Source organism: Lactuca sativa, chromosome 7 (assembly GCF_002870075.4).
Source record: "Lactuca sativa cultivar Salinas chromosome 7, Lsat_Salinas_v11, whole genome shotgun sequence".
In the NCBI taxonomy this organism is placed as follows: domain Eukaryota; kingdom Viridiplantae; phylum Streptophyta; class Magnoliopsida; order Asterales; family Asteraceae; genus Lactuca; species Lactuca sativa.
In genome coordinates this window covers 127986293-128001070 of record NC_056629.2, presented here as the reverse complement: position 1 = coordinate 128001070, position 14778 = coordinate 127986293, and positions in this window count along the sequence as shown.

Here is a 14778-nt window from a genome sequence, read left to right as displayed (position 1 = left end):
CAGTTTTGCATCAAGTATATAGAAAACAATCCTAGGCTCTGATACCACTGATGGGTTTTGAGCATTCTAACACTTCCTAAGTGTACATGCAACCTTAATAACCTTGAATCTATGTTTTCTCTGTATACATGCAAATTTCTTTTTCAAGGTTATTTCCTAACTAGCATGGCATGGGGATTACATAAAACATAAAACTAGTAGAAATACATACCTTGTTGTTGCTTGGATTCCTTCAAGACATTGTGAGCCTACCACCCCAAATGTTGTGCCTCAAATGCTTCGCACAACACCACAAAACTTGGAATAACTTGAGAGAATACTTCTGATACTCAAAAATCGGTTATGCCCTCTCTAGTAACACTAGGTACTGATTTTGCTAGCCAAAGGGTCCCTTTTATAGTGGTGTCACAATTAGGGTTTCATCATGAAGACCCATAATTGTCATGACTCTTCATTTCTCATGACCTATGGGTTTGTAACTCCCATGGACTATCCATGGAGCTCCAAATGGTTATATCCATAAGCCATAAACCATGGATCATTAATCCACCATAAAAGAATTGATGATTGTCATAATCAACCCTGTATATTTAATTAGTCTCACTTTGATCACCAAATTAATACTAGATTAATACTAGATTAATACTTGATCAATACTAATTAAATAATAATATTATTAATATATTAGAACTTTTAATATATTAACAATCAAAAGTGCCTTATTCTCTCATTTAGTCTATCCAAGTATTGCAATGCCATGTAACCAAAATGGACCATGCCGGGTCGGGTCAAGTACATACAAAATAAAGTTATGGACTTAGACACTATATCCTACAATGGCGTGGGAGAGAGTTCCTTGCAAAGATGACAACGGTCAGCCCAGTTTGAAAATGAATTGGGTTCCAAAGACCAACTGATCACGCTCTATGTCGGAGCAGCTATGGCGGCATATCATCATATTTTGGTTTGTTGATAGTGGCTGATCTTGGCACATGATAGGAGGAATCTCTCAACTGTACAAGATTCATAACTTTGTTTGAGAGTATGTGTCCTTTGCGGGAGAAAGGAAGAAAGGAAGGGATCACATATGGGGTTTTTGCTTAACGACGTGAAGAATTTTCGGATCTGTTCTGAGACTATGTGTGTTGTTCTCAGACCTTCTGGATGTAAATTCAATTGGTGACTTACGGTTTGAGTTTTCTTCTCAATACTCCTGAGTTTCTCTTAAAATGATTCGTTTTGAAGACAATATTTTATTTTTCTTACAGTTTTTTCGTAGGAGATCATTTGGGAAGTGATATCAACAAGTGATAACTAGCAATCTTAATCTGTGTAAAGTACCAAAGCTGAATTGTCTAGGCTCTGTGTTCGATGCGCTGGTAGGCATGGAAGATTTTAATGCACTTGACTAGGTATAGATGAACTTAAGGAATCTAGAGACTTGACAAATCTTGACATAAATAGATCCCTTTAGCCTGAAAATACGACGCTCAGATAGGTTGAGCGGGGAGATATACATGAGAATCCATTAGTCACACTAAAGCAATTCGTATCTAGAATTGTGGTTTCAATTTTTCTCAATGTACGGATTATGTCCTTAATTTCGGTATTGACGGGGCGACTGCGGAATTCCGATAAATTAGGTCTATAGAAAGTTATTTTATTTCTTTCTTACTAGTAGTCATATGTTGCCTCCACTATTTGATCGAAAGATCCAACCTAGACTGCAACATATGCACTTTGTCTCTCTGCATCTTCTATCTGTGCAATTGTTTCTACCTGTTAGCCATATGTTGTCTCCTTTGTGTGATTAACAATCCGACCTGGTACACAGCATATGCAACCTTCTACTTCTCAATCCCTCTAAATCCAGTCAGTCATATGTTTCACCCTCTGCGTGATTGGAAGAGATTTGACCTGGGTGTATAGCCTATGCATTCGAAATTTGTCTTCTTCCATCATAATTGTCTGCTCATATAAAGTAAAGAGTATTCTGGAAGTCCTTGATTATTGGAGTATATCAGGAACCGGGAAACACGTTCTAGTACAACTAAAATTGAACAACTATAGGTTGTATGTAGATCTCATTGCTCAATTTAGCTAGACAGCAATATCCTTGGTCGTTGTCGGTAGAATGGTCCATAGGAAGTTTATCTAGGAACATAGGATCAAAATGTCTTGTCACTTGTAGTATGTCCTAAATTAGTCACAATCTTTCGTGTTTAATTGGACCACAATACCGACGATTGACCAAATCTAGACATGAAGGTGGAGGTACTAAAAAACTTTGATCCCAAATATTTTTATTTTTGTTAAATTTGTTCATAGTTTTCCTCTATCCACCAATTAAAGGGTAGAATTTAAAAAACAAAATAAAAATAATAATAATAATAATAATAATAATAATAATAATAATAATAATAATAATAATAATAATAATAATAATAATAATAATAATAATTCAAACAAAAATCAGAAAATAAAAAAAAAATAGTATTATGTCTGTTTTATTTCTTGTTCAGAAAAATCAAAAAAATTTCAAAAATATTGTTTGCTAACCTTGTTTTTTGTTTTGTTTTTATCTTTTAGTTTTGTTTTGTCTTAGAAAGTGAATTCAGATTTAGATGAGACTCGTGGAGATTATATTGAGATTTCCTGAGCCAAGGCTTCATCCGTGATCATCAAAGAATTCTCATTCGAAGGAGCAAGAAATGAAGATTATTCTTCCAACATTCAATCTTTCAACCCTAGAAGCAAGGTGAAACTGTTCTTGAAGATTATGTGACAGATTGCATTGAAGCCTCCTCAATCAATCTATCACTATCTATGAACCTGCTGAAGTGATCTAGAAGATTCGTTCTCTCTGTTCTCTCTGAAGATTCTCAAGCTGAAAGCGCCATCTTTCAAGAATATCTACAAGAAGCCTCCTCACCCAATGTGCGTTCAATGTCAAATTCTGCAGAAATCCCAACTGCTCATGATGAAGTCATTTATTGAAGATTCATATGTTCATCTTGATGTTGTGAAGAAATTTGAAGATTAATGCTGAAGCCAAGATCCCAATGAAGATTAACAAGAAAAACCATCTACTTTTTAGGGGATGTTTGTTGGGTCAATTAGAAAAGAAAGCTATAAACCAAGGTGGAGATTTTTGGGTCAAAATTATGGTTTATACTTTACTTTTCTAGTAAAATGTATTTTTGTGTCTTGGACCATAAACAGCTTGGTGTTTACGGTTGTATACGTGTTTACAGTTGTCTTTATGGCCATGAACAGGTTTACAGCCGTAAACCAATTCACGGCCCATGTCTACTATATATAGGGTGAGGTGTGCATGAATGTAAATGGAAGGGAGCTTAATTGTGTGTATTCTAAGGTGTGAGAGAAAGAAGAGAGAAGATCTAGTGTGTGAACTATCTGTATGGAGCATCATTCTATTCATTGAAGCAACTCAAGAACCATAGCCCGATGTAGTAACATTTCGCACTAGTTTTAACAAGGTTTTGTTAAACTTGAATAATAGTTATTCACAAACACAAATTGTTCGCATTAATAGTAGAAATCATCTATGAGTTGAGAAATGTGAAATATCTCATTGATGAGCTCTTCTTGATGATTTCTAGCAAACCCATAACCTACCAAGATGCTATATCAGGTCTTGAATCAGATAAATGACTTAAAGTCATGAACATGATATGTAATCCATGTATAATAATCAAGTATGGTCTTGATCAAACATCTTCCCTATAGCATCGATAGAAAGAGTAGGTGATTCTTCTAAAAAGAATAAATTACATGGATAACCATACAAAGTTAAAGCTAGACTTGTTACAAAAATATTTTCTCATACTCATATCATTGATTATGTCCCTCATCATACTCATGACATTGACTATGATCAAACCTTTTTCACAAGTTTTTATGTTTAAATCAACCAGGATATTATTTACTATAAATCATATTCTTAATATGAGGTATAGCAAATAGATTTCAAGAAATACCGCTTTTCTTATAAGATATCTACTTGAATATATCTATAAACATTTTCCTGGAGGTCTTCTTAATCCATGTTATCCTAACAAAATATGTAAGGCTTGAGATCCGCTTGTGGAAATAAAGCAAACATCTGAAGGCTGCAATCATTCTTTTAATATAAAACCACAAGATCTGCTTTTATATCAAAATGTATAGAACATGTGTGTTTACTAAGAACACGTCGAAACATAGTAATATTCCTAATATTTTATGAATGAGAAATACTTAATCATGAGAATTTACATTCCGACCATGACATTCCTTTCACCTTGACTCGGAATGTTTTCTAAGATGAAAGACTTAAGGACAATATACATTCCTGGAATGTAAAATCTATAGAGATAGATAAAATTAATGTTAAGAGTTTCACATGTTTATGCATATATTGAAAATATCTTGAAAGATGTCAAGTTAGAAAATTACTTTGGAGGAATCTTGGTATTTTCACATGGCATTAAGTTTGAGCCAGCCTCAAAAGAACCTAGCTCACAGGTTTGAACTTGTTGAAATGATTTATATTCAATTTTCTTGGAAAATGAATCCATCATTTATGTCATATTATGCATAAGACCTAGTATATGATCATGCTATGAGCACATCATAATATACCAATTGAATACATGGTTAAGTCACTGGATGACTATGAAAACATTCTAAGAGTCCTTAAGAAGAAGTAAGAGAATGTCTACCAGATAATCAGTTTAGAAAGGATCTTTATGTAAAGAGCTACACAGGATTCTGATTTCTAAACAAATGTATATAATTATGAATTATAACTGGATTATGACTTCATTGTGGGATGAAGAGTAAGTTTGGTTATAATGAGGTCCAAGAAAAACATAATGACACAATCTACTACAAATTAAGAATACACTACTTTAGAAGTTTAAATAAAATGTAATTGGATGAATGAGTTCATTGAAAAAAATATGTTGATTTTTCCCATTCAAGGATCACATAGAAATCGTTGTGACTTCGAGAGTATACTTAATCAAGTTAAGAGATCCTATGACGGTTATAATTCTGGGAGCAATTATGAAGTAAGATTAATACGAATTGGATTGGTTGATTTTCACTACATGAAAAGTAGGCACTGAGTTGTAACCAAGTTTCATAGGTACTTGTCAGAGAACTAGTATACTAACCCGCATCAAGATCACATCATGGGTCGCTATCATCAATAATACTTGATTAAAAGTTACTATCATTGTATCCTTACCACTTGAGATACATAGTCGTACATAAGTGTTGGGAGTGTTGTGTTTTGATATGGTCAAATGCTCGTCCTTAACCAAACATTTATAAAAGCCATTTTTTAGGTATGGTGTGAACTATGCAAGAGGCTTATGTACTCTAGATGGGATTTGTTCCTCTTATTTGTTGAGAGTTAGTCATCTAAGGCTCCTTACCAAAAGTTGAACACCTAATGAGATCGATCGTGATCTGTATCTCATGTTCAACATGATGTTTGTGACAAAAGGATAATTGGTAAACTTACCTTATACTCCAATTGTAGCTTTAAGCTTCTTGGGAATTGGACATTGATAGAATGAAACAAAAAGTTATATGTTGATAGGTGCAATGAAATGTTGCTAGACGTTGACGCCTATCAACATCAATCTAATATGTGACAGCCCGTTATTTTTGTTATTGTAAAATTCAACTAAGTCAAACTTATGATTTTGATTTACTTATTTAAGGATAGTTTGATAACCTATATGTGTTTGAAGAATTTACTTAGAAGTATTGCTTAAATTAGAAGCGAACTACATAAATCTGAGAAGTCTCGCAATCACTAGCCTCGGACCGAAAATGAATTTTCGGACAGGGCCGCAAACCCTCACATCTGACCATATCCTTCGGACTGCAAACGTTTCGCAACCGAGAACACTCTTTGGACCGTACACCCTCAGTTCGCGGCCAAAAACTCCTTTGGACCGCAAACTTCAATCTTATCCCTTCGGTACGAGAACCAATGCATGTGTCCCATCATGATTTCGGCCTATTAATATGGGGGGACCGAAAACATATCATCACTTCTACCATTCCATCCGAAAACACCCTTTTACTCTCAAGAACTCCAACCGAAAACCCCTAATTCTCCCTCAACTATCATCGAGAATCCTTTGAATCTCCTTCGGATCTTGCCAAGAACATCAAGTGTTCTTCATTTCATCAAGATCCTCAGCTGAAAACCCTTGAATCTCCTTGGTTTCACCAAGAACACCAATATCCACATTGGGTCGAAAACCTAAAGGGTTGGCTGAAAACCCATTGCAGCCACACTAAATCGCTTCTAACAATCTTATTTGTAAGTGAAACTTAAAGATTAGTCGATTTCCTTATCGTGCTTATGAATCTATTCACCAGTTGTATACATATATATTGCGTGAAATGCATTTTAGGAATTGTTTTGCCTCGGGATCTACCTTGTGCAAACAATCATCCTATATCGAACCTTCAACCGAATACACTTCATCACTTCTACCATTCCATCGGAAAAAACCCTTTTACACTCAAGAACACCAACCGAAAAGCCCTAATTCTCTCTCAACTATCATCGAGAATCCTTTGAATCTCCTTCGGATCTTGCCAAGAACATCAAGTGTTCTTCATTTCATCAAGATCCTCAGCCGAAAACCCATGAATCTCTTTGGTTTAACCAAGAACACCAAGATCCACATTAGGCCGAAAACCCAAAGGGCTGGCCGAAAACCCATTCCAGCCACACTAAATCGCTTCTAACACTCTTATTTGTAAGTGAAACTTAAAAATTAGTCTATTTCCTTATCGTGCTTATGAACCCATTTACTAGTTGTCTGTGTGTGTGTATATATATATATATATATATATATATATATATATAATGTGAAATGCATTTTAGGACTTGTTTTGCATCGGGATCTAACTTGTGGAAACAATCATCCTATATCGAACCTCCAAATGAATCACTCACATAAGGTGAGTTTATACCTCTACAAATTACCTTTTTCAATGTTTTTAGGGGGGGGATACAAGTTGTGTTAACATTTACATGTGAAAACAAGCAAACAAAGGATTTCTTATGCTTTTAAATATTGTTAAAATCATTTCAAAAACTCTTTTAAACTATTTTAGATTTCTATTTATATCAAAATCATACCCGTTTGTATATTTATGTATAATCATGCTTTAACGGACTTAGAACTATTGCTAAATATCGTAACTCCTGTTCCATGTTTGGTTGTGGGCTTAAGGTAGGATCACTAGTCCGACTGTCAGCTAAATCATAATTATACATGCAAAATATATACATGAATATTAAATCTCATTTCCAAAAGACATATTTAACTCATTTGTGCATGTTAGACAAATGGGTCTTTTCTCTAAATCATTTGTAGTTCAAACAAACATACTAGTAAACTATAATAGGTATACTTTAGAGGATCAATACATACTTATTTTTAGATCAGAGAACAATACACGAGTCAATACATACATACTATTACATTTCATTACAAAGTATATTATTCATATACAAGAACAAGAAGGAACTTACATACTATACGTGAACAAGTTAACTAGAATGTGAGATACTATTTCACTTCATAGCAATATTCTTGCTAAATCATGTTTTGTAACCAGAGTCTCCTAGAGGGAGAGCGTGAGTTTGTGTACAGATCTATACGGGACTGACCATTCTACACCTTGTTGCAAGCTACAGTGGGACCTGTAGGTCTATGGGTAACAAATGTCATATCATTTTTAACGCCTGAAGAACATCAAGTTTTATACTAGCCAATCAAGCATGCTTATAACCTTAATCACATTTAAACCTTAATGAACCAATTCAGTTACAAGGTAGTTAATTCATCAATAGTGTATTTACACAATACTTCTACAACTCTTCATTTTGCATTACATACATACAGTGATATTCTTACATGAGCAACGCATACTATTTTTCTAGTAAAGATAGTTTACCAATATGGAAAACATACATTTTATACTATTTCAAGTACAAACATACATTTTACACTATTTTAAGAAAAAAAACAAACAGTTTGGTCTTGAGTAGACGACAACTATTCATTTAAGTAGAAAATATAGGATTTTTTAGGAACAAATACAATCATTTTCACGAATAAATACAAACATTTTCAAGAAACAAATACAAACATTTGACACTAAATACTTATGAACTCACCAACTTAAATGTTGATACTCTCTTTCAAAATAACTTGTGTTCTCAGGGAACCAGTAGTCAGGTACACTGGCTTAGGTTTTGAGAGGACAGGGCATGTTCGAGACTTGTCTTTTATATTTTGCTTTACATTTTTGGTGTCATACATTTATACAATGAACACACATGTATTAACTATTCTATTAATGCAATGGATATTGTTGCTTGTTTTACTATTGTGCAATGTTATGATACTATACATGACGTCCTTCGCCCCCAAATGTTTCTGCCATCTCGGTTTGGGGGTGTGATAGATTGGTATCAGAGCATTGTTTAAAGTGAACTAAGTATTTCAACCCATAAAAGATATACAAATATAAATACAATGGGATTAAATATTTTAGTAGATATGTATACTCAATTAAATATTTTATTATATTAAAATCAGACTCTTTATTAGAGTATTTTAATCCCTATTGTATTTTTAGTTTGTATATCTTTTATGGGTTGATATACTAAATTCACTATAAACAATGCTCTGATACCAATCTGTCACACCCCAAAACCGAGAACAGCGGAAACGTTCTGGGGCGGAGGACGTCATGTATTGTATCACAACAATGCAAAGTAGTAAACAAGCAACAACATCATCCATTGCATTAATAGTATAATTTTAATTACATTTGAGTTCTTTCATAGGACAACTCTACAAAGAACAAATATTCAAAATAAAAGACGAGTCTTGATCGCTCCGCCTTCACAGAACTTGGTAGTCGTACCTGTCTATCCGTATCCTGGGAATACAAGTTATTTTGAAAGCGAGTATCATCAATAATGCTGGTGAATTCATAAGTATTTATGTGACTTTGATTTGTAAAGCTGTAAAGAAAGACCTGTAAATGTTTGAAGGAAAGTTTGTACCAACGAATGTGTTTGTAAGTAATTGTAAACGTTTGAAAATCCTAGAAAATCCCATATTTTCTACTAGTATAAAATGTAGTCTTCTACCAAGTCTCGACTGTTTTGATTGTTTGATTCAGAAATCCAATATTTGTTTATAAGTGGATGGTAGATTTAAAAGTCCCAAAATGAACTACCATAATGTTTTTCATATCTAAAATAGTAGATTTGTGTACAGTTATAATCGCTAAGGTATATGATAACCCCGTAAATCAACGTGGTTTTTTTAATACTCCATGAGAGTTTTATAACCATGCTAATGACCCAGACTACCTGTAACAACGTTCTTCAGGCGTTGGAATGTTATGACATTTGTCACCCCAAAGCTGCCGGTCTAACCATAGCTAACAGTTTAGGTGCGGGATTGTTAATCCCGTATAGATCTATACACAAGTATCACGCTCCCCTACAAGGGATTATGTTATATAATACAGGACTTAATAATGCATACTCAAAAGTACGTGAAATGTCTCACAACCTAGTATTAAACATATTTACGTGTGAAAATGTCCATTTGTTCTTGTATATGAAAATATCTCTTTGATATGGTACTTGTAGTATGTAAAATTTCATGAATATCTAGTACACCATCTTATGTAATCGTATCTCTTGTAATCGTATGTCTTGAAATTTGTATGCCTTGTAATTGTATATAATCGTATCTCTTCATATAGTATGTAATGTATTAGTATAGACTCGTTAATAAACTGACTCTTGTGTAATTCCTTGTACTTGGAATGGTAAGTAGTATATCCTAACTATACCTATTATAGTTACTAGTATTATGCATGTATAACCGAAGTATGCCTTTGCTACCCAAAGGTATTGAACCAACTGATGGAAACTTTTATGTATATATATGTATACATGATATATATATATATATATATATATATATATATATATATATATACACACACACATGCGTTTGATAATAAAAATATAAAAGAAGTTTTGTAAAACCTTTGAAAAGTTTGAAAAAAATTGAGGACTTGATGTCAGTTTTTAAGACGCTTTGAAAGTAGTTTGTTTGATAAAAACAATTTTTAAGTATAAGAAGACCTTTGTTTGGAAACACGATTTTAACAGCGTTTGAAAGGAAATATAAAATATGTACGGCAGTTGGATAAAGAGTTTTTAACATGTAAAAAAAAAATGTTTGTCGTGAACTATTATAGTTTTTACAAAATTTTGTTTCGTTTGTATAATAAACCCTAGTGAAATGCTCACTTGTTATGTAAAGTGTAACCTTTGTAGTGACATAAATGACCACATTTACTCAAAGTATTGATTAAGTGATTGATTTGTATGTATTTATCCACACATTTAACTCAAAAAAAGACAAGATGTTATCTTGATATATTTTGCGTACTAAAGTTTCCATGTAGTAGTTATGAATCACATATGGTTTGCCTGAATAAGAGAGTATATAAAGAAACTTTAGGTTACACACGATAATAACCGTGTGTTTACTTGTATTTCCCCCTTTGAAAGCGTATAAAAAGCATTGATAACATATTTGAAAAAGGTAGTTTATAGGGGTATGAACTCACTTGTTCGGTTTGAAGAGAGTGGGACTAGAGTCGAGCAGAACTTCAACCGCGGAAAGCTGCGTCTTCGAGCTTCTCGGGGGTCTTGGTAGCGTAGAACCTTCGTCGGGGGCTCGGGTGCGGAAATCGAGGGTGTCGGGATGGTCTCTAGAGCTCTAGGGTGTGTGAAAGTGAGAGAGGATATGAGTGATTTGTGTCAAAACCCGTAGCTTAAACCCTCTATTTATAGTGCTGGAGGATCGCGTACGCGGGGCGTACCACCGGAGTACGCTGGGCGTACTCGTTACGCGGGGCATACTTCGGTTACGCGGGGCGTAAAAAATGCATCACGGCTTATGACTCCGGTCTAGCTAGCGTAGAGCACTCGAGCCGATGGGAATTGACAATAGGTCTAGTACGCTGGGAGTAATCTTGGATTACGCTGGGCGTAATCTAGTCTCCCATCTTCTAAATTCCGTAACTTTCGCGTACGGGCTTCGTTTTTTGCGTTCTTTTTATCCACGCGTAGGTGAGATTATGCTTTACAACTTTTATTTAGACTCCGTCGGCTAGTTTTGATTTTATTTTTAATGATATATTTTTAATAGGCCGGGACTGCTAAAGTCCGTTAAAAATTCATAGTTTCTTTATTCGACGTCGGTTTTCGTTTGTCTTTTTATCATTTTACTCCTATTGTGGGGATCTTCAACTTTCATTTAGGTGGCGATAGCTAACTAACACTCGATCTTCAATTCGAGTTTTTAGCCCTCTACTACTGTTACGAAACTTAGGAAAATCGTAACTTCTTCATACGAGGTCCAATTTGGGCGATCTTTTTATGCACGCTCACCTTTTAACGAAATCTACGACTTATGTTTAGATACTTCAGGCTAAAAATTATTGTATTGAAACTTTGCATCTTTCTCTTAATCGGTGTTGTCGGGTTTTGTCGCGAATCTTTGATTGCTCATAACTGCTTCGTTATAACCCGGATTTTTGTGTTCTTTATATGTACAAAAGCCTTGATACAATTCCTAACACTTTATTTAACCCAAATAATATTTTAGGAAAGTTATATTTTGGCCTAAATTTGAGTGGTGTTACATTATATTGTCTCAAAATGTCGGGTTGTCACATCATCCCCATGTTAGAGGAAATTTCGTCCCGAAATTCGAGTTTAAGCAGTATTAATAATCATGCTACAGACATAAGTTTTATTTGCTACTCGTTTTCTTAAGTAATCAGTCGTCTTCGCCTGGCATTCCAGCGAACCTTTCACTATCGGGATACGACTTTGCTCCTTTCGTATGACTTCACTAGTATGATATCTATTCCTTGACGAATGTGTGTTGAGTGTTTCTGTGGTCTGTGAGAGTATTACACCTTGTACCCTACAAGTAGTGTCTCCAAATCTTTAGAGAAATTACCGTTGCTCATGATTCAAGATCACGTGTTGAATAGTTAATTTCCTGTGTCTTAGGTTGTCTTGAGGTATGGGCAGTCACTTTTCCTCTTGCTTACAATCAAGCCCTTGGTTGGATGTATCTCATTACACCACAAAATATTCTATCCCCTTTTGGGAGGGATAATATTGGTGCGATGCATCAGACTCACTTTAGCGTTTGGAACGCTCTTTCTTGTTTATAGACAATTACAGTGCTCTTCCAAGTGAGAAACTTGTCCTAAGGAATCCCCTTCTGAGGAGTTTGTTAAGCTTGCTAGGAAGTTCTCACATCTAGGTTGGAGCTAGACAATAAGGTGATTTGGCTACTGGGGTAGTCCCTGGAACTATGTCAATTCTGAATTCGACTTGGCGTTGTGTTGGTAGTCTCCGTTGTCCTTCTGGAAAGGTGTCGGGAAAATCGTGTACTTCTTGGATGTTCTTGAATGTCCTTCACTTCTTGACACATCTCGGCGATGTGTATAAGGAATGCATGATATTCCTTTCGTAAGCATTTCTGAGCATGCATACACGAAATGATGAGAGGGTTCGTACTTGGTTTGTCGTTGTAAATAACTAGAGCTTTGTTGTTTAGAGAGGTTAGGACGAACTGCTTTATCAAAGCACTTGATGTTGATGTAGACTTAACCAACTCTCACTGATCATGATGTTAAAACCTTGGGGTGGATTAGCTGTCATGAAGATCTAAAAGAAAGTATGACTACTCATGAATTAGGGAAAAGGATAGGTATTCCTAAGTTTATTATTACGGAAGCACGATCACTCGCAGTCTTGGGCAGTCTATGTCCTGAAGTTCATAGTAGAATTCATACCTAGTTCATCAATCACAGTCTCGGGTATACGAGTCCTATATAATTAAGATTGAAAAGGTAGTCGAATAAATGATTCTTCTTTAAGCCCACATCCCAACGAGGAAAAGAAGTTTAAGTGGAATCATCAATTCTAAACCTGTAGAACCTTGATTATATACCACCCTTATGTATACATTCTTCAGCGATAGATCAACTGTATGGGTCTCTAGATTGAACTTGACGTATTGTACGAGTGATACTTCAGGGAGGTTTTTTGAGGTTTCTTTGGAAAGGATGAGAAACATGAGGTACTCTATGCATGAGTACTTCGGTGTTCTGGAATGACGGCTTCACTAGAAAGACATTTTTTGGAGAAGGAGAAGTGCACACGAAATTGGTATTGCGAGGATCGAATTGAGTCAAGTTGTATGATGATATGGACTTTACTTGGAAATAAAGGTATTAGGTTTGATTATAAGGGTGTTACAGACAAAACACAACAGTGCAACTTTTAACAGAGTTACAATACTTTGGTTTTACTACAAGACTATTGTTGCGAACAAGGTATACTACAAAAGGCAAGTAAAAGAAGCACGAGGGTCCCCTTTCCTGACGGGATCTCCGAAAAGATAAGACTCGAGTTGCACTAGTTTTAAACATGTTTAACAGCATACTTAATGCTGGCGATTGGAAGTGAGTCCTTATTATAGTTGGGTCCTTCATTTCCTTTTTCCATTCTGAGGTCAAACTCTTGCTGTTCCACTGTCATTCTTCTCTGTTGGGCAATCCCTCTTGAAGTGTCCCATTAAACCACATAGATAGCATATCCGAGAAATTTCGACATTGGTGGTTGAAGTAATGTGTTTGACTCGAGTCCTGCATAAGCGGGTAGTGTGTCCGTTCTTGTTGCAGGTCTTGCAGTGTAATAGACGACAACTACCTAAGTGATGGAAGTTGCACTTATTGCACTTCGGTAGGTTTCCAACATACTGTCTGGCTGGGTTAGGGATAATTGGGATACTAGCAGTATTGGTGGTAGGAGTTGCAGATGTAGTGGCTGCGAAGGCTGCCACCGACGATGGTTTCTTGTTTGTCCCTCGAGGTAATTTGCCTTTAACTCTATCCCAAAATTTTCGTTTATTGCTCTTTGGTTTGAGGTTCGGAGTGTCGTGGTAGTTTGTTACTCGTGGGTGAACTTGGTTGTTACTTGGATTGGAATTGTTGAAAACCATCCCGTTAACATTTGCCTTGTTAGCGTTAAGGTGAGTCAGAACAGCTGTCATGGTAGCTGAGACTGCAGCTTGAAAGGTAGCTGCATCAATCTGAAGAGTTGGTGTTTGGCTGATGGGTTGATTACTTTTCTTCAGCGACATGATTTTGTAACACGAAAGAAAAGGAGTTCGTGAGATATTATGGTTGAACCTAGATGTATTTCGATTGCTTAAGTAAAGAGTAAGAGTATGTTCTCGAAAGTTTGACCTACATCCCTATGATGCAGTCCTAGTACAGTGTAGAAGTATGTTTGTAGAATGATCTTAAGACGTTTGTTGTTCAAGCCGAGGTATCGTTAGTTGGTGAATAACATGATCTTACCACTAATAGAGACTTGGAAATGTTTTCGGAGTTAAATTACTATAGTCAGATGACTTGACTAAATCATGTTTTCGAAGAGGCTCTAACGAAGGTATGATGGGGGTTTTTGAACAAAGAGAGACACGGGAGTTAGCTGACTATCAATATCATCGATGGAATAAGTTTAGGAAAATTTTATCTTGAAGAAGGTCTTACATCATATCATGAGTAGAAAGGTTTTGGCCGCATAAAGGCCTAACTAATCAG